The sequence below is a fragment of the Taeniopygia guttata genome, chromosome 13 (genome assembly GCF_048771995.1).
Source record: "Taeniopygia guttata chromosome 13, bTaeGut7.mat, whole genome shotgun sequence".
Classification (NCBI taxonomy): domain Eukaryota; kingdom Metazoa; phylum Chordata; class Aves; order Passeriformes; family Estrildidae; genus Taeniopygia; species Taeniopygia guttata.
Genome location: NC_133038.1, coordinates 6,777,543 through 6,797,701, shown reverse-complemented (window position 1 = coordinate 6,797,701; position 20,159 = coordinate 6,777,543). Strand labels below are relative to the sequence as shown.

General features: G+C 43.0%; 1 long non-coding RNA gene across 1 annotated transcript in view; it reads right to left on the bottom strand.

The window, feature by feature from the left end:
• The window catches only part of LOC115497166 (uncharacterized), a 287,386-nt gene that overhangs the window by 161,521 nt on the left and 105,706 nt on the right, over positions 1–20,159 (bottom strand). The window contains exon 3 of the long non-coding RNA XR_012058079.1: positions 6,751–6,899. This is a non-coding gene — a long non-coding RNA (uncharacterized lncRNA). The remainder of the gene's footprint in view (positions 1–6,750; positions 6,900–20,159) is intronic.

Sequence of the window (20,159 nt, the reverse complement as noted above, 5' to 3'; positions counted from 1 at the left end):
TTCTCAGAACTCCCTGATCTAGATCACAGCAGAAATTGTTGGTGTGTTCCCTGCCATGCCTTGGCATGATCCATGCAGGATTCAGGTTTGATTCCCCAGTACTGCTCCAGCCCACTGGAAGATCTGGAGCTGACACGGGATCAGCTGTGCAGTTCAGCAGAGCTGGCACAGGACAAATATTTGTTCCCAAATGCTCCTACCGGCAAAAGCTTCTCCTTATGCCAGCCAGCTGTTTGGCAAGAGCTGTTTCCTGCTCTTATTCACTGTGATGCCCCAGCCAGGCCAATTCTTGTGCCTGGGAGAGAGCAGCATTAACACCATGTGATGTCTATTTTATCCCACTCTCTTCTCCCAGAGAGCTGAAGAACAGGCCTGAGAGCTGCTAAAAAGCAGAGAAGAGCAGCAGGACATGCTCAAGGTGCACCCTTAGTTCAGAAGGATGAAGCTGCAGTTCATGCAAAATGCTCTTTTTTTGCTTTCTGCAACATAAATCCAGCTGGGTGTTGGCAGTGACCATCACACAACTGCACCACAGCTGTGCTAAACTGTACCTGTTCCACTGCTCAGATACAGGTGAGCAAGAGTCAGACCTGAAGGGAAATCTCTCAAGGAAGGAAAACCACCTTGTACCATAGAAACCTGTTCTCTTCCTTGTCTGTTTTTTTAATTTAACATGAGTATTTTTTAGGGTGCTGACTGCACCTCCCTTCCCTGGGAGAGGACATGATGGGGATGTGGACACACAGATGTCTCCAAGAACTCTGTGTCTAAGAACTCTAGCTGGAGCCTCCATCACCCAGACACTGCAAATTACTCTTTTTATATGATGTGCATATTGAAAATGCAGGGGTCATGAGTCTGCAGCCCCACCTTCCCAAGGCTCTCCACATGCCCAGCTAAGCCAGGTGAGAGCTCTGGGGCTGTGTGGGCAGCGACAAGTTCTCAGGTAATAGTTTACTCATCCAGAAAATGCAGCTAAGGGTTACCCAGACAAATCCAGATTTTAAAAAATCCAGTATTTTTTAGGAAAAAGTCCAATCATGTTGTTTGACATTTTCAAAATGAAATGTAACAACTCTGTATTTCAGCTGGAAGGTTTTTTGAGACCAAATTTGCTCAAACATAGGCTTTTTATATATAGATGTATACCCTTTTTAAAAACAGAACAAAACAACATGTTTTGCATAATTCGAAGTGATAGTTTTCAGAGGAGATGACAGTGGGGAAAGTTATTTCAGAAGACAACCTGCTTTGTGTTCTCTTAAAATGGTGAGCAAGCTGAAAAATTAATTATAGACACACATCTCTAAAGCACAAACTGCACGGAGCAGCCTGGGCCCAGGCAAAGGTACCTTAGAAGTCCCTCCTGGCCAACAACTGGTTTTTGATCCTGCTTCACCTCTGAATATAAAAACTGGATGAGGGGTGAGAACATCATGTGGCTAATGGTGGGTGCTCTGCACAGAGGCAGGATCCTTCCTGCAGAGCAGTGCCTGCAAATGGTCTTTTTGACCTCGTTTTGCCTCAACGCCTGCATTACTCACTCTGAATTTGGCTGTGTCTACCTTGCTCTCATGCCTCTTGTCTCAGCTTATTTGTGTTAAGTGTAGGACACCTAGACAAAATAACCAGAGCGATGCCAAATCTGTAATCCAACCCTGTGTGTTCTGAAAACTGCAGAGGGAAAAAAAGGAGCACTTTTTTGGTGGGGAGAGAGGGAGAGGAAAGGGGGAGCTGGGATAAGGAATCAGCTAATTAGCCTCATCTACATTTCAGCTACACGGTTCACAGGTACTAAATCATTCCTGACATATTTGGGTTGCCATTTATTACCAAAATTATTCAATGTGAATTTTGCCATTTAGGACTTGTTAAGAAAAATACTTACGTCTTCAGAGTGACTCCAGCTCTGATCCCTTCTGACATTACAGCACCAGTGGGCCCCAGTTTAAGTGCAGGCATCCCTGCCCACAGTAGCCGCCCAGGCACACAGCTGGATGCACAGCTGGATGGACAGGACTGCAGCACTGGTTTCACATCAAGAGACTGGGGTGCTCAAATTTGATTTCTTAGGTCAAAAACCCCACATCTCCACCATCCCCCACAAAGCTACAAATTAATACCTCTTCTCTGATAATCTCAGCTTTCAGTGGAGTGTTCCTGAGATATACTGGAGATTTTGCATGCATAAAGACTTAAAATTTGGTCTTGAAATAGTATATCACAATGTAAACACAGCTCCATGCCAAACAATACACACAAATATGTATGCACACACATGCTGCACATGACTGTTAAGAGGCCTTATATGTTTAATTAACTCTTCATTGTTCATTGATGGGTTGTCCACATTGTGTTGAGCTGTAGCTCTACCCCACCAAAAAAAAAACGAAAAAACAATACATTAACTCAAACCCTCTCAGCAGGCAGGTCCTCCTGAGTGGGAGGATTTACAAAGATGAGTGTTTAAGTCATTTCCTTGCAGCCTGTTGCCCTCCTGATCCTCTTGGTCCAGCTCTCTTGGGATCCCCTCCCAGCTCTTCTTCCCTTTTACTCTGCATTTTAAATCCCAGCCCTGTTAAAGCCTCTGATGCTTTCAGGTGAGGCCACTAACCTGAATTATCACCCTCTAAACTCCATTCCAAGCCCTACCACTTGTGGATTGCAGCATCACCAATGCAGACTTTAAGATGTAGTAGCTAATTTCAAGGAAAATTTGACCCAGAAACCAAGGTCTCTGAGACAGGAAGTTCACACAGGTTTTATAAAAATAGATTCCTGATAAGGGAAACTGCTTTTATTAATGCCTGCTCCAGAGAAAATGCTAATAAACTCACACTTTATTAGACATTAGAGAGTCAATGTAGAAAAGAAATGTTGGAACCCCAGCTCATCAGTCCTGTTGTTCATGGAAAAAATTTTCTAATCTGGATTTAGTTTGCTCTAGGCCACCACAGCCAAAGATAACTCTAAAAAAATAACAGTTGCCTGTACATTCTCTTATAAATTAGTTAACAAAGGCCGCCCTACATTTGAGGGGATGTTCCCCACATTAGTGACAGGCTGAAGATGAATTTTAATGATATATTTTTAGCTGGCCAGCTCCTCTGCCACTGAAAATCAGCATGAGATCACAGGCACAAAAAAAAAAAAAAAAAAGAAAAAAAAAAAAAAAGAAAAAAAAAAAGAAGCAAGGCTGATTTTCACCACTTTACTCATTATTGTTGAGAGTATGTTCATTCCTGTGTCTCTGAATTCAAAGAGGAAAACAAAAATAGCCTTTTTCATTAAAAAAAGTCAAAATAGGAGGGGGGAGTTGGCAAGATTTTTCCAGTGAATGGGTCTTGCTTTTGCAACTGGTTTCCAACTGAGTCCAAGGCAGTCTGAATTTGACTTTAAGACTATCTTCTGAGCTACTTTCCCAGGCATTTGAAACAGATTAGATGTAAGAGTATTTTTTTCCCCTTAGCCAGGGCCAGTTTCCTATCAGAGGTGCAAATTCAGATTTATCTACTACAAGGAGCTTAATAAAAAACACGCTTTCCCCTCCCCCAGTCACTGGTTATCATAAACAAATCCCTCAGCAGAAGCTAAAAAGAAGATACTTTGAGGTTAAAAGCAGCCTTTAAAAGAAAATGATGTTGTACATCATCCCAAAATTTAATATGACTTTATGCACAATAGTAATGTGCCTGGTAATGCAAAGATTTTTCTGAAGTAGCTTAATAACAATCCAATATTCTCTTCCTTAAAAAATGAAAATGTATGTCAAAAAAGAATCTAATGTAGCTGCATCTTGTATCCATTGATGGAGAGAGCTGATTTACATAGATAGCATTTAACATACTATCATCATTATCCTATCAGTCTTCTGTCTAATCTGGAAGCCTTGAGACAGAGTTCTCAATGTTCTCTGAGGTAAAAAAATACCAACCAAAATTATGGTAAAGGGGGAGAAAAAAAACCACAGTGAGGGACAGATGAATATCAAATCAGATGAGATAAAAATGGGACTTTTTTTTTAGCCAGCAAAGAATGAGCTTAAACTGCAGAAAAGTGGATAAAACAAATAATGTTTGAGACTGCAGCATACAGTACCACAATGATGAGGGATAAAAGAGAGAATTATGTTAATGGCCAGGCCTGCATGTGCTTGTGGAGGCTGCTCTTAGATCGCTTGTGATGGCTTGAAGGATGCAGATAGATACTGTGGATCTCTGAAATCCAGGTGGTGTACAATATTCATTTCCTTTCCCTCTTACCCTCTTTTGCACAAATTTAGTGCTTGTGGAGGATGTAAACAACTGAAGGAGGCCTTCTACTGTGAGCAGGATGGAGTCACACGTAAACCTAGACAAGGTGAGACTGTCTGAAATGAGATTTTATGTTTCTCTCTATTTGGACCAAGTTTGCATTAAATTGCTCATTGGCAACACAAGTGTGTGGTTATGGCTATATCTCCTACCCCTTGCTCTCTATTACTTTTAGTCTTTCTTTAAACTCAGCAAACCCTCGAGTGCTTGTCCCTTTCCCAGCCCTGGTGTGTCCCCCCATGTGGCAAAGGGCTGCCCCACGCTCCCCAAAATGCCCAGAGACACATGCAGGTCTGCAGGTCCAGTCACACCTCCCAGCCATGCCACAGGGCTGAGGTTTTCAGAGAGGAAGCGAAGTAAGGAAGCGAAGTAACAGCACTTCTGTTTGTCCAAAACCCTTTTCTTTTGAAAGCAGGGCAACTAAGCAGGTGGCAACTCAAAAGGCATGTGAGGAGACCGGGGCAGGGCTCAGGTCAGCAGGTTAGGGTATCAAAAACAGAAGCAGAAGAGAGCTGGCAGCCAAGGAAACTGCACGGGCTCCCATGTGAGGTGACATTATGGCCTCAAGGCTGCCTTTGCTGCACTCTGCACCTTTAAACTTTTATTGAGGGGGTTTAACTGCAGCCATGGGAGCCAGACTTGCTGCAGGGATGTGTCCAGGAGCCACCCAGACTGCGCTGTCCTCCCTAGGCAGCCCTGTTGTGGGGTGGCATCCTCCCATCGCTCTGTGCACAGCCCGGGATGTAGGGCAGGAAGGATTTTAGCACAGAGCTATGCAGGCTGCAGCATCCCATTAGCATCCCATGGATGTGATGCTCCTGCCCTGGGTCCATGCTGGAGGCATGGCTGGGCAGACCTTTTCCACCCCTTCCTGCACTGAGCAGGATGAGGCACATGTCCGTGCCTGACCTCACAGCATAAGAGGACACGGATTTTCCTTGGAGTCTTACAGGGGCCAGTATAGCCCAGCCCCTGGGTCATCCCACCTCTCCTGCCAGTCCTTTGGCTCCTGCCCACTTGTCTTCCTGTTTGAGAGATTGGTTCCCTCAGTCAAAACTAAAGAGCTGTCATGATGTAAGGATGTGGTCACTATCTTTGTCTGAGAAGGCATGGCAGGAATTCCCGCAGCAGAAGGGCTCCAAGTGCTGATCCAAATCTGCCTCAAGTGAGCTGGGTTAGGCAGATCCAACATCATTTGGATCAGGCCCTTCAGGAGCAACAACAAGCAACACCTCTAGCAGAAAACAAGGATTTACCTTTGCATCCTATTCACCTCTCCCAGGACCCAAAACTGTCTTAGCTCATTGGGGAGCAATACACAAATTCCCAAGTGATCCCCAGAGTGAGCACAGGGACATGAAGGAAATGGAGCAACCCTCTGGCACTGTCTATGCCACACATATCCCCATGTCATGCTCAGCCCTCATTCAGTGCTGCATCTGCCCCTGCATAGAAGCCAGTATGATGCAATATAAAGCCTGGTCTAGTCGCTGCACCTCATTATGAGGAAGAATAGAGCAAATTTTCCCCTTACATGGGCACTGTGCTGCTACTGGCGGAGTTCCCCTGTGGTTGCAACTATAGGGCACCCAGCAGGGATTTAATCCTGTTGTAAGCAGCATTATCTTGAGCTCAGATATTTGTTCTGGGCTTCACAGGGTTAGCAGTAGGGATCAGTCCTGCCCCCAAAACCTAGTGGCTTTCAAGGTGGAACGTGATCATTTTATTAAAGGGATTATGCACCATTGTTTGTTTGCAACCACAAAGCACTGAACTCAGTGACTCGGGAGGTGCCTTCCAGTCTTTTGCTGCTGTGTTGCTAATTGAAAGAAAAGCTGTTGGTTCCCTGTCCTCAACATTTATCATACACAAATCCCTTGGAGATCTTGCAGGTTTCCCTGGGAGCCCAAGGATTCTGGAAAACAAAAACTCTTTTTGGAATTTCTAATTCATATATACCTGACTCAGTTTCTCATTTTTTTCAGAAGTGGAGGAAAAAAACTGGGATCATAAAAGACTGAGGTGTGACACTATATTTCATAAATACATCTTGCTTTGACTCCTTGATATTGTCCTTTTCAGGTGCATGAAGCCTGATCACCAGAGCTCAGAGCAGCAGATAGGAGGAAAAATGGCAGAGATCCAAATTAGGAAGAGTCACTCTTCTCCCACCTAACCTAAACCAGGCTCAAAAAATATCTCTTAGAAAACTAGTTCCCTGAAGTGAATTGCCTGGAGCAGATGACATAAAGGAAAAATGAGATGCAGAAGGTGTAGCAAACCTTTTCTAACCAACCATGGGGTTAAATGGGCTTAATGAAAATTTTCCTGAGGAGAAATAGAAATATATGGATCTTACCACCTTTTGGATGAGTGGGCACTGCTATTTACCTTGGCTGTGGTCTGAGGGACTGGGAGATAAAAAGCTGGTACCTACCATGTCCACTTGTGCCAGGTGGGCTCGTGTGATTTAGAGGCAAGACTGAGATTGTAGCACAAATCTTTCAGCCCAGGGAAGCAATGATCACATCATCTCACCTTCCAAACAGGGAAGAAATTGAAGGATTTCCCTTTAAAGGAGTTCATCTGGAAGAGACAGAAAATAAATCTTCTTAAATACGATAACTGAGAATGCCCTGATCCTGGAGACAGACATCTAAGCAGATGCAAAAGACTCGTTGAAGACAAGCATTAGTGTTTGTAAGATAAAGCCTTTATTGATACTTAAAGTTCCATCAGTTTAACTAAATGTATTTTTAAAACTCATTTAGTGAAAACATGCAAAACCCTTGGGCAGACACTCTAAAATTGTTTTAATGGTTTTAAATTGAATTGGCTTCATGATTCCTTACTAAATTAGACTGTGATAACTTTAAATTGTTCTGCAAGTAGCCACACAGCACTGTGCATTAGAAAAACTGAGCCAAGTTTTCAATGCAATTTCAGTCAAACCCCCTTAGAAGTATGGAAAAAGCTTTAAACACAGGAGAATCATTAAATAGAGGATGGAGACTCAGCATCTAAACATACAGAACAAACTGAACCTTGACTGCTGAGACACAGCATTACACTTCTAAAAACTCATTTATTTGCTTTCTTTATTGTTCTGTACAATTTTTAAGTACTCAGGTGACTGGTGATAAATGCTTTTCTAGAGTCAGTCTCTGAAGCTCTCATGCTCATTGGTGTCTACTGGGTTTGACACTCCAGGAGACTTCACAAGAACTTTTAAACTTTATTTTTTTGGTTCCTCCATGACTTTCTGAGACAGAAAGCAAAGAGGTGATAATAAAATGGCAGCACCCAGAGACAGCAATGACAGCTCCACAGACTATGATACTGAAAGAGTGACAAGTATTTCTAAAGGCTGCTTTGACAACTTATACTGGAGTTTTCCTTTAAGTTACAATCATTCTTCTGAAGCAGTGAAATTGGTGCCTGAATGATCTGAAAATGAAGAAATAAACTTGTCTGAAGTTGGCAGTATCTCATGGAGCATCAGTTATATCTATAATGCCCTGTTCTACACCTGCCAAAGCTGCCTCAAGACCCTTTTGCTGTGCCATGGTACTGCAGATTATTAATAAAGCTCCTGCTCTGCTTCTGACCACTCCAAGGCAGCAAACGGGGAGTAGGTGTGGGATGATGGCCTGGGCTGCCTCACTGGTTCCTGTCCTGCTCCTTGGTGTCCCCCCCAGGCCTTCCCAATGTCTGATAATGGCACTGTTGTTACCTTCCCTACTCCAGGCACTCCTGGTTGCTGGGAGGGATCACTGGATTTCAGCGTCATTGTCACGAGCAGCTTGAGGTTTGCTCTGCTCTCTGTTCACTGACGAGGCTCTGTGGCCACTGGACAATCCCTCCCCCAGAGCCCAGCAAGGAAGGGAAGGGACCTGAGTCCATGAGGTCTGGCTCTGCTGGGATGGCACTGGCCACCACTGCTGTGTGTGAGTTATAACTTTAACAGCTGAGGTGTTTAAACCATGGAAATCCAGATTCACACACCAGTCCCAGCAATGCTACGAGCAGAAAACATTTTCCTGCTGCATTCTCCCTTCAGGATTTAGCCTGAAGTTTCAGCCTAACCCTTGAAATTTGCTTTCACCTGCCTAGTGAAATGATGGCTTGCCTAAATAATTCAGTTGCTGCCAGCTTTATCAGCTGGACACCAGGCTATTATTGTTTAGAGAGCAGCAAATCATTCCACGGGGAAGTGGGAATCATCTGTGAACTGCAAAAGCTGGCAACCAGACAAACACCAAGATGTCAGGGAACTCCTGGGCCTGCTGCACTTGGCTTGCACAGTTTGGTCCCTTCCACCAAAAGGCCAACATCCTTAATTTTGTCTTTTCCCTGGAATGGGGAAAGTCCTTCTTTTCCAGGCCAATCAACAGAAGTTCACTGAGATTTATGGCTTTGATGAGTGAAATTTTCAGCCTTGAATCTACAGACTGATGCTTTAAATACATTATAGAGATTATCAGCAATGTATCAAGGTGTCTTTGCAGGATGGTATAAACTTCTACTGCACTACTTATTGCCATAAACCATACTCCCAGGTTTTTATTTATATGCGCATTAGCTCGATATGATTGGATCTGTAGCCAGCCCTGTGGACTGGAGTAATTTATATATATCAATAAAGGTCTCCAGCCAGCCACTGGGTGCTCTGAGGGGAACAGTAGTTCCATTTAAAACATTAGGAACTGGAGAAATTGAAAATAACTCTCTATTTAGAAGCCAAGAAGTAAGACAGCAGGCAACAGAAGTCCCAGCACAGCAAGGCTATACTAAAGAGATTGTTAAAATGTCATTTCACTTACATATAAGCCCCAGAAAAAAAAAAAAAATTAACCCTTTCCTTCCCATACTTGCTGCAAATAATACTTGAAAAGAAAACATATTCTTCAAACCTAAAGTGTTTTAAATAATCTCAGGGGATATGACCATAAAACTTTGAGCGACACATTCAAAGAATTCAGGGGAGTTTACTTGCAAAATTAGTTTTAAAAAAAGACAGAAAATCTCATTACCTTTGCATTTGTTAATGTTAGAGCTGAAATGTAAAAGCAGCAAAAAATCCCTCAGTGGCTGGATTTTACAAGGCACAAAAAGCCTACAGGAAGAAGTGTCATCTTGTCTACCTAAAGCAACCCAACCCAATACTATTACATTTTAACATTAAAAAGTGTGGGTTTTTTTTTTTTCCTTTAACAAGCACACTCATCTAGCATAGATCTGCTGAGGTTTACCTGCCTCCACTGCTCCCAAGTTTCCCATGGTTCATGGATACACTTGGCTAGCAGTCTGGGCTTTAACGGTGTTTATATAGTAAAAATTTCATCTTACAGTGAACTGTAATGACCTGTAACTCAAACCCAGCTTGATCAACTTCCTATAATTTTTTTCAAATCTTCTCTTTAACTTTCTGCAAAATATAGCCAGCAGGTCACAAGGAGGAGAGAGGAAAACTGTTTGAGCCAGAAAAAAAGCCATATGAAGCTACACAAGAAAAACAGGCTGTAGGGGCTTATTGCAGGGTGAACTCTGGAGCCACATGATTCACATGTCAGGACAAAAAACTATGTGGGATTGTGAGAGAGAAAAATCTGCTAAAAGAGGACCTTGCCCTGTCTTGCTACTCTGTATTTTCTTCACTTTGAACTAGAAAAGCAGTAGGAAAATACAAGTTCCTTCCCTCCAGCCCAGCCCCTCTCGCAGGGGTGAAGTGCCAACGCTTCATTTTGCTTTCTCAGAACTGACATTTTGTGTGAGGGTCTGGAACAGCGGCATGGAGGATTTGTCTCTTGCAAAGAGAGCCCAATGGGTTTTCTTTCTCTGCTCTTTACTTCACCTGGGGAAAAAAAATAAGAACCATAAAAAAGGAACCTTCCAAATGTGCTGCTAAGCTGGGCAGTTATAATTCCTATGCATGGCTGATGTGACCACATCCCAGAGTGAGCCTTCCTCTCTCCCATCACACCCCCACACCCCAAGAGGGGGAACAAAAACTTGCTTAATGCATAACAATGCCATCGTGTGCGGGAGAATTCCTGCCTGGAAGGAAGCGTCCCCTCCAGAGCCCCCGCGTGCTGCTCCCAGCTCTTTGAGCACTCCTGCTGTCCTTGTGCCCCAGCCAAACTAAATCCATTCCTATTCAAACCTCAGATACTGCCTCGCTGTTCCAGGTTTTGTTTTGTTTTTTTAAGAGGTTTGTTTCTTACATTGGGTATTTATTCGCAGTGGGTTAATTGATGGCTCATGAGGCTTCACTTTTCCAAGGATATTGCTTTCTGCTCTGGGGAGATAGTGTGGGCTGGTGGACAGAGCCTTTGGGTAGAGTGTGGAGACCTAAAGTGGGGTTTGGAGGAGCCCATGCCCTGTAACCTCTTTTCTCATCCCTTAGTGAAACCACCTAAACCTCCTGGATTAATGCATGGGCTCAGCTCTCCCGCTGAAGGAGTGGTTGCTAATTAATATTGTGAGAATGTTGTATTTAATCCTTCCAACAAGTGGGCCCGAGTTAATATCTGGATCTTGTGTTAGACCTCGTGCCCTGGAGGAAAGTCATGCTAGGATACATAAGTGGGAGGAAAGAATGATGTGATGATGTAGAGGAAGGATGTATGAGAGGAAGAGATGTCAGTGTGACAGGGCAAAGGTGAAGGAAAACTGCACGGAGATGTATCACAGCAGTGGTAGCTGATGAATATGCAAAGTTTGTACCATCTGCTAAGAGTATCCAGCTCTTCCAGACAAGGAAAACTGGGCTGATGCTTGTGGGTGAGGTGTCTCTGCACTGGCCTCGGTGGCCACAGCCTTTTCTGTGCTGGACATAAGAACAGGACTGTCCCTGCTCAGCTGGGACTGTGCCCAGATCCTGGCCAAATCATCAGATCATAGGCAAAGTCCAAACTGGAGTTCCTGAAAAGATTTCTGTGCATCCTGCTTGGTATCAATGGTCCTTCATAGTTGTTGATAATTATGGGGCTTTTTCCTGAATAAGTGCACTAGTGCCTCATATTCTCGCTTGGTTGGAACCGCAGGCACACGGCGCTGCAATGGCTGTGTTATTCTAACATTATTAAATGTGCACTCTTCTTTTATTAGGCTTTTTAATAACATTTAAGTTGTACTCCTGGGAATTTTTGCAGAAAGGGAACATTGGCCAGCCTAATTTGTACATGAAAATACCCCATAGGCCAAAGAAACAAGATTCAGATGAATTTCACGTACAGTATGACTATGAATGCAACAAGCACGGAAGGAGCTTTGGGGTGTAAAACCATTCTGCTAGGAATGCTTGAATCCCACGTGTCGTGCTCTCGAGGTTGTATCTTGTTTGTGCACATTACTGCTTACACTCCACATGTATTTTTGCTTCTTTAGAAAATGCACACAGGTTTTCTCATTCCATATATAAAAGGCTCCTCGTTACACCCCACAATGGCACAGTGGAGAACGCACTGCCCTTACAGGAGACCCTGCTCTGCATGTCAACCCTAAACCACTGAATTCCCAGGCCACCAGAAACACAAAGCCCTATGGGACATCCTGGGTGAGTTGTCCAAGTGCACTCCCAGCCAGGAAATCCGTGGGTGTAGAGTGATGCTGGAAGAGGAGGCAGATGCTTGTGTCAGGCATCGTGGGGACAGATTCCCCTCTTGGGGAGCTCACCAGCTCAGGCATGAACGGGATCAAAGCTCTGGAGAGGAGCAGGCTGCCAGCGCCAGCTAAAGTCTCTGAAGACAATTCTCTCCTCTTTGCTCTGGCTGACACTGCTGCTAAGGAGCTTTTATCTATAATCAGCTGTTTGTCATCTTCCTTGCTACTTCATTATCCCTTTTGAAAAAGCGTTTTGCAATAATTTTAGAATAGTAAACAAACAAAGTCATTTTAAAAGGGAGAAAGCTGTGTGCAACCCTTTTCCTTTCCCTGGGAAAATCATAACTTCAACTTAAGTATTTCAGTTCATCTCTTTCTTGGAAAGCTAGCATATGCAGATCCTGGCAGAGGGGGCTGCAGGAATTAACAGGAACAGCACTGCATTTTCTTGCTTACAGCTGCCTTTACTGCTGTGGGGTTACTGTTTTCTTACAATACTACACAGTTTGAAAAACTGAACTGTTAAAAGTGTAAGACTAGAAAATGCACAGGATTATGTTCAGAATTAAAGTGTCTGAAGAGGTATTCCTGTGACAAGAAAAGGTTTCTGAGTAATGGAGTTTGGCTTTTGGTTTTGCCAGAAGTTCCCTGACTTAGCTTAGGTGAATCATTGAAATGTCTATGTTAATTATTCTCTTTCTGGTTTGTTTCTCTAGAACCAAACAAATAACTTCTTCCCCATCAGTATTCAGTTATTTTCAAAACAAATGCCTGTGTTTTTAAAAAGGAAAATTATTCAAATAACTGCTTACTAATGGGAAAATTATAAGTTCCTTCATGTTTGTGGAGCAGTTTTCTCTAAATCCAGTCATTCATACAGGAACTCAGATCTGGATGCATAGTTTGCAGACTTCCCAAAATGTACATTGTCAATAGCAAGAGCACAAAGAAAAGATAGGAGAGATTGGGGCACAGGGGTTGAGGGGAACAGTCCATTTCCAGGGCTGCAACACCCTGTGGGAACCCTGACTCAGCAGTGGGTAACGAGTTGCATGGTCACGTTTCTCTAAAGCTTGCAGGTTATTTTGTAATTTCTTTCACATAAAGTTCATGGGAACATTTTGTTCCGTTTCATCATACAAGTTCTCTTTTGCACTTCTCATGTTTCATTTTGGGCATGAAATGATGAACAGACCCAGAACCTCAAAGAGAAACTCATTGGAAACCACAACATTTTTTCGGTCTTCGTTTTAAATCCAAGAAAATCCACAAAATGCTCACACTTTCTATGAAAAACCATCAGCTGGTTTAAGGAAAGATCCTAATCAAACCTTCCCCTGATTTTAGTGAGGAATTCCTGATTTATGCCAGAGTAAGCAAAGACAATTCAGGGGAACAGTGCCCAGGAACTACGCAGTGAATTTGGCCTGGGTTTCCTGTTGATTAAAAAAAAAATTGAAAATAAATGAGTTGGGAAAAGATAGTCCCAAAATGGGCTCACTTTCAGGCTGCACAATGGATATTTTGAACAATTTCAGTCACAGTCCATTTTCCCTTGAGCAATTTATCTGCATCTTCACAAACCATCCTGGGTGCGGGAATACACACAGGGATATGCAGGTCCAGACTCAGTGGAGATGTGCACAAGGGATGCAGATACTGGGCTTGGCTTGTGGATATTCTTTCAGTATTTTGTTTTCATGTTGGCACTGGAAACACACATACCAGAGATCTGAAATGGTATTTGCTGTGTTCTGTGCTCACACAGAATTCACGCAGAAGCACAAGGTTGGAAGAGAACTTCAAGATCAACAAGTCCAGCCCATGTCCCAACACCTCAACTAAACCATGGCACCCAGTGCCACATCCAGGCTTTTTTTAAACACATCCAGGGATGGTACTCCAGCACATCCCTGGGATGCAGAGGGAGAGACAAGCCAGTGGCTCTCCTGGGGAGCAGTGATGGAGCTGCTTTTATCAGCACTTGGGAAGTGGTTGCAGTGTCTGACAATGGTGCTGATATATGAAACACATGTGAGAGGAGTGCTGTGCACATGTGGCCTGGTTTGCACATTGCCTTGTCATTTTCTCTTTCCTACAAGACAAATGCAAGGAGGGTGATAGACTTTTCAGAGGCTGGGAAATTATTTTTGTGTTTTGCAATTCTGTTTTAGCTGGTGGCAAGACTGGCACAGTGTGGAGTGTGTTTGTACCACACGTAGCACACTCCTAAATAACCCTGGTGTCAGACAGTGACGCTCGCAGCATTAGTCCCAATCTTTCTATATATAGTGACTTATTGAAAAGGTCCTACTTCAAAACTGCTGGTGCTGCAAAATCCCTGTTGCTGAGTAATATGACCCATGATATTTTATATTTACTAGAGCAGATCTATCTCATCCCTGCTCCATTTGATACTGCAACAAGAGATATGTGCAAAGAGTTAGTCACTGTGACTCACATAACCTCAGTCTCTATAAAGGAGCTGTGTTTCATGCTTTTTATCTTCTTTTATTTTCATAGAAAGAAAAAAAAAAACAGTTCTAAGTGAATCAAGAGTAAAAGGAGGAGATGGTAGTAATCAGTTCCACCTAATGATTGATCAGTTTGTGAGGAATGCTGATCAACTCCAGATGTTGCATTCCAGCCTCAAAATGTGATCATCAGTTCAGAATTCCCATCTGGTTTGTCTGACACCAATGACAGAAGAAGTATTCCAAGAAACTCTAAAGAAAATATGTGGGTTTGGGGAGAATCTCTCAGTTCAGACAAGTCTATTGCCAGTGGGATGTGGTAGCTCCCTTCTGTGAGTCTCCTCTGGGTGTTCCCAAGTGGCTGGTCTGTGGATGTATCTGACAGAAATCCACCAACTTTTGGAGATATCCTTTGGATCGCCCTAATTTTCAAGGCCAGGGATTTCTCGATGCTGCTCTGTCCAGTTCTGCTGGTGGAGAACCATTTGTGACACTCTAGTGTTAATATTTTACTCCCCTCCAAAATCAGAAGCTAATTCAATTCAGCCATCCTGCCCATTTGCCAGATGTCACAGGAAGAAATGACTGCCAGGGACTCATCAGTGCTTTGCATTTGGAAACTTTATTTTATTTTATTTTATTTTTTTCCTAATTCCCATAGCTCTGCTTCCCTTATTTACTCACCTACCCCATCCATTCTATAAATCAATCGTGACTCTGGATAGCAAGGTGCCAAATCCAGCTCTCAGCTGGTGATTCACCATTCCCACTGATTTTAACAGAACTTATGAATGTTTTATCCATGGATCAGTCCAACTCTCACCCAAGAGTCTGCACAAAACCGGTCACTCCTGTGTTGCAGGGAGCTCCTCAGGGAAGGCACTTGCCAGCAGATTTGTTGTATTCCTGAACCACAAGTGGTCAACACCAAGGTGCAATTTGCCTGCAAGAGGCAAGAGGGGGTCAACCCCCCTCACAAAGACACCAGGACAGAGGGGGAAGGCAGCCAGTGGAAGCCTTGACCACCTGCAGTGGTTGTGTCCTCATGGGGCCCATCTGCACCCCTTAGGAAGCAGATTTTTAATTACAGCTTGTAACAATCTAAAGCCAGCTTGTCCTAAAACACACAGGGCAGCCACCATCAGACACCCAAACATTCAGGCTCAGCCATCCCAGACACCAGCACCCACATGGAATCCTGCTCACATCAGGAAAGGAGAAACAGGAAAAGGCAAAGAAAAATGTAAAACCTGAAGGAAGCTTAGCTGCTGTCCTTACAGGAAGAGCTCCCCTTGCAGTTTAAATCCAGCCCTGCTCTGGAGAGTGGAGCTGGGAGGGTCCAAAGCATCCCCCAGGAGTATCCTGGGGCTGAGCATGGCAGCAGCACTCACAGCCACCCCACATCCATGGCACAAAGAGTTCCACAGCAGCAGGTTTGGTCTGACCAGCCCTGCTACTGCAGGGAATTATCCAGGGGCACTCAAACTGCCCACTGGAAAAACAGAAGCCAGGCTTGGAAACCAATTGCATCATGAATGATAATGGTGCTGACAGCTTTAAAAGCTCTCAGGGACTTTTTAAAGCACGGCTGCCCTGCCTGAGAGAACCTTTCACGGGGCAGGAGCGCAGCCATGCAGGAGGAGCCCGAGCTCTGCAGGGAAACAAGGAGCTGCTGCCATGTTGGGCATTTCCTCTGCATTTCCAGAGGAAATTTGTGCTTTCAAGGCAAGGGGAGTCCAAAAAACACAGTGCTCCTCAGAGAGTTAGGGTCCTTGTAGGGACCCCTCTCTCTTGTGAAGAACACCTTGGCTGTGTTTAAGGGAGCACTCAGCGAGGCAGCACCGCGGAGACCCCGGCACACACCCGTGTTGCATGGCTGGTTAGGGTGCCCCACACACTTAAACACATTTCCTTGCTAAATTCCCTGCAGTACATTAATTTTTACTGATTGCTAATGGCTGCCTGGCTGTCTCTACGGCAACTGGTCCAGTTATTATTAATTTCCAAGGTAGAAGAACAATAGATGTTCATTTATCAGTGAGATACAAAACAACAGCCATTTTTTGTTGTTGCAAACTGGTTTTTAACTACACAAGTCCTACACTGATTGTGGTTTTGGTCATTTCTTGCCATATAACATCCTAGTGGAGGAAAACCTGGGGCAAGAATAAGTGAAATTGAAGCACTGCTCAGGAGAAATTTCAGTCTCCATCAGCAAATGAATATGAAGTGAACGCAATTTTTCAGCTGTCACTGACCTATTTTAGACCCTCTCTTTGCAAAAAAAAAAATTCCCTAGGAAACTTCATTTGCCATAACATGATTTTTCTGGAAGGATCAGTGAAAAAAAAAACAGAAGAAGTTTAAATATAGAGTTCATGAGCTGCTTTTTACTTGATGCAGGAACAGGGACAAGCAGAATAAATGGATTTATATTGGTGCTATGACCATCTCTATTCAGCCCTCTGGTCAGTGGGGAGAAAAAGTGACCCAAGCAAAATTAGCATGACCTTAAATCTTTTGTGACATTCATGATAGGGAATCCCAAAATACATAAACCTAGCTGGCTTTAAATACATTTCCTTGTGTATGCTATACTGGAATTCTGCTGGGGCTTGCAAGCCCTTGATTTGATGTATTTTGGGGGACAAAGTCTCTGCTGGCAAAACTGTTTTGTGGCACTGGATTTACTCACAAAGACAATTCAGTCTGGTGTATCAAAGGCCTGGTTATGAGAACATAATCACATGATAGATTAAATTACCCCATAGTGCCATTTCTTGCCTCAGAATGGAGATCTAAAGGAACAATTTCCAGTGGAAGTGGACATATTTGACAATTTTTGGTGTCACAAAATTCACTGGTAGTGTAGGTTTATTTAAGACTATTTAACTATAAATCATTTGCATGTTTGTTTTAATAACTATTTATTGTCATGTCAGCTGAGAGACACAGATTAGTATAGAGTGTGAAATACCATACAGAGCAGAAATATTTTAGCACAGCCATTCTGTCAGGCTGTAGCATTTACCAGCCCCTGAGTAGATGCTCAGTTTCCTATTCACATATAATTTTGTAAATTTGAAGAGGCTTCATTGTTTCAGGGTGGGTAGAGGAAACACTGGGTGAGTAGGTGTAAAACTGTGGTAGTATCAGAGTGGGGGGTTTTATTTTCAGGTATTTCTGAGGTATGGGCTGTTTATTTCCTTTTTTTTTTTTTTTAATGTGACATTATAGAAAGAAAACAGTAGTTTACAGGCAGTGAGAATGGCTACTTGCACCTGCTGATGCACACTTGAAGTAACAGTTCTGCCTGAAATATCTGTACTCTTACATTTTTATTATATTTCAAGATCAAAGTAAAAATTTAAAAACTTTGCAAATTGCTTTATAGCCTTCATGTTTTAACAAGAGCTAGTCGCATTTCTTAAAATCACCAAATTCCAGTCTTTCATATATGAGAAAATTTTTACTTCTAAGCCTCTTTCCTTTTTTTTTAAGACTACCAATTCTCTCTGTGCTTCCTGTGCCCTGTACTTCTGTGTATTTATTGTAAAATGGAGTTTCTTTGTAAAATGCTTTGAAGAGGAAGAATTAAATATGTTATATGGGAAACTACTATCATTAACATTGATTTACTAGACCATTTTGAGAATACTGTGGTTGAATTTACATATTTAACTGCAATCTCAGCCTTATTCACAAAGTTCTTCAATGTGAATAACTTTGAACTGAGAGTTAATGACTTGAGTAAGTTCTGTACCAAGAAGACACCCAGGTGAGAGTTACAGATATAAAAGAGTTTTAAATTACGGGGTATTTTTGGGCTTCCTTTGAACGAAGATATAACAGCACAGAGAATAAATTAGCAATTTCTATTTGAAATCAATTGAACCATTTGCATGACACCAGTGCAAGGTTCAGTCAAGCTGTTTCTATAGCTGAGAGCGTGTTTTAGTATCAGTGAAATAATCAGGGGATTCCAGGAGATAAAAAGTGCTAATAGATAAAAAGTACTACCCCTCAGCACGCCTGCTACAAGCCAGGTGGTGTGGCTGAACCCGGCAGTACAGAGCTCTAGTCTGGAGCAATGTATCATCCTGAGTTCATCCACAAGCATGAACACCCCAAAATCTCTGCAAGCTTATTGCAGATTGTCTGATTGTATCACTCAGGTTTGCATTGAGAGGAGTCAGCCAGGCAGGAAAGAGAAATTACACCATGCCAATTATTAAACGAACAAAACATAGATTTGCCACAAATTATCCATGAGCTATTCACAAAGGTAGATCCCTTCTTCATACAATTTCACAGAATGTCCTGAGCTGGAAGGGACCCACAGAACATCCAGGAGGGCTCCTTAATCATTGTTATAATATCCATTATCCCCCAATGTGCTACTTTCTGCTATGTTGGTGTTCATCTATTTAATATCTGGGTGCTTGAAGGATGAAAACTGCTCATCCCTACTAATACATCATGCCAAGGGATAGAAGTTTTGATTAATTTAAGAATGTCCAACCAGCCAAGATGGGCAGTTCTGGGGGGTCTAGGCTGTTTTCCAGACTTTCTGACAAGTGAGCTCTTCCCTGTCCCATGATTGCCTCTTCCAGTGGTGGAGACATCCTCATACCTCTTACCTCCCACCTCATCATCTTCTGAAGAAGCAGCCCCCTGCAATTTCCAAAGCTCTCTAGAGAGCCAATCTCTCAGCATGCTTAAAAATAAACTTTTCAGTCTGCAGTCCCATGGGAAATACGTCATTAGGAAAGGTGGGGAGCGAAAGGAATTAAATCATTGGCACTATTAGCTCAAGTGGCCACTGCAGCTGGTCCAGTAAATGCCAAGCCAGGCAAAGCTCAGTCATTTTCCCTCACACATATTGTGTATAGTGGAACGAGAGTGTCTGCAGATTTATTAGCTTGTATATAACACTAAATTGATGAAAACATCCTCTAGGCAACTTCATCTGCTTTCCACTTGCCATGTTCCCATGACAGTGACAACTTGTTGTGTTACAGCTGACCTGTCAGCCTCTGCTACTCCCTGTTCATCGGGGGCTGTCACTGGATGTGTATGAAGGGGAGGTGAGCAGAATACAGCAGGCAGTTATACACACATCCTTCCCAACCAACCTGCTGGAAAACTGGCAAAGCTGACACTGGAGAGGTTATTGCTGGACCTTCACAGAGATTCATCCGATATGTACGTCTGTTCTGACAATGAATAGTATTGCTACAAATATTTTCACTTAGCCATAAATAATCAAATTGCTCAAGTCCGAAAATAGCAGCTCTGGGTGTTTTCTGCTTTTGCAAATAAGTGGTGAAAGGGGTATTCATTAGATCCTCTTTTCCAGCTAAAACGGTGACCAGCACAAATCAGGTATCGGGCAAGGAGCGCTCCATTGTTACTGCAGATGTGTCAATCCCTGGAAACAAAAGAATCCGCACCAGTCTAGGAACAAGCTCCCGGTTAGTTAGCAATTCAGAATGACTTCCAAAAGCAATCCCTTAGTCTCCAATGATATCTGTCTGACAACTACTTAATCTTGGCAAGAGCTGTGTTAAACCAGCCTGTCATCATTGCTACCTCTCAGGTGTAGCTTGAAAAGGGAGAGAGAAAGAGAGAGATCTATGAGTTTCAATCACTTAGAAGAAATTATAACTTTTTTGAAGCCTGTATGCAGATAGCATTTCCCATATTGAATGGAAGATGACAGTTCCCATATAGACAGAATGGTACAATGCAAAATGCCAGCTTCCAG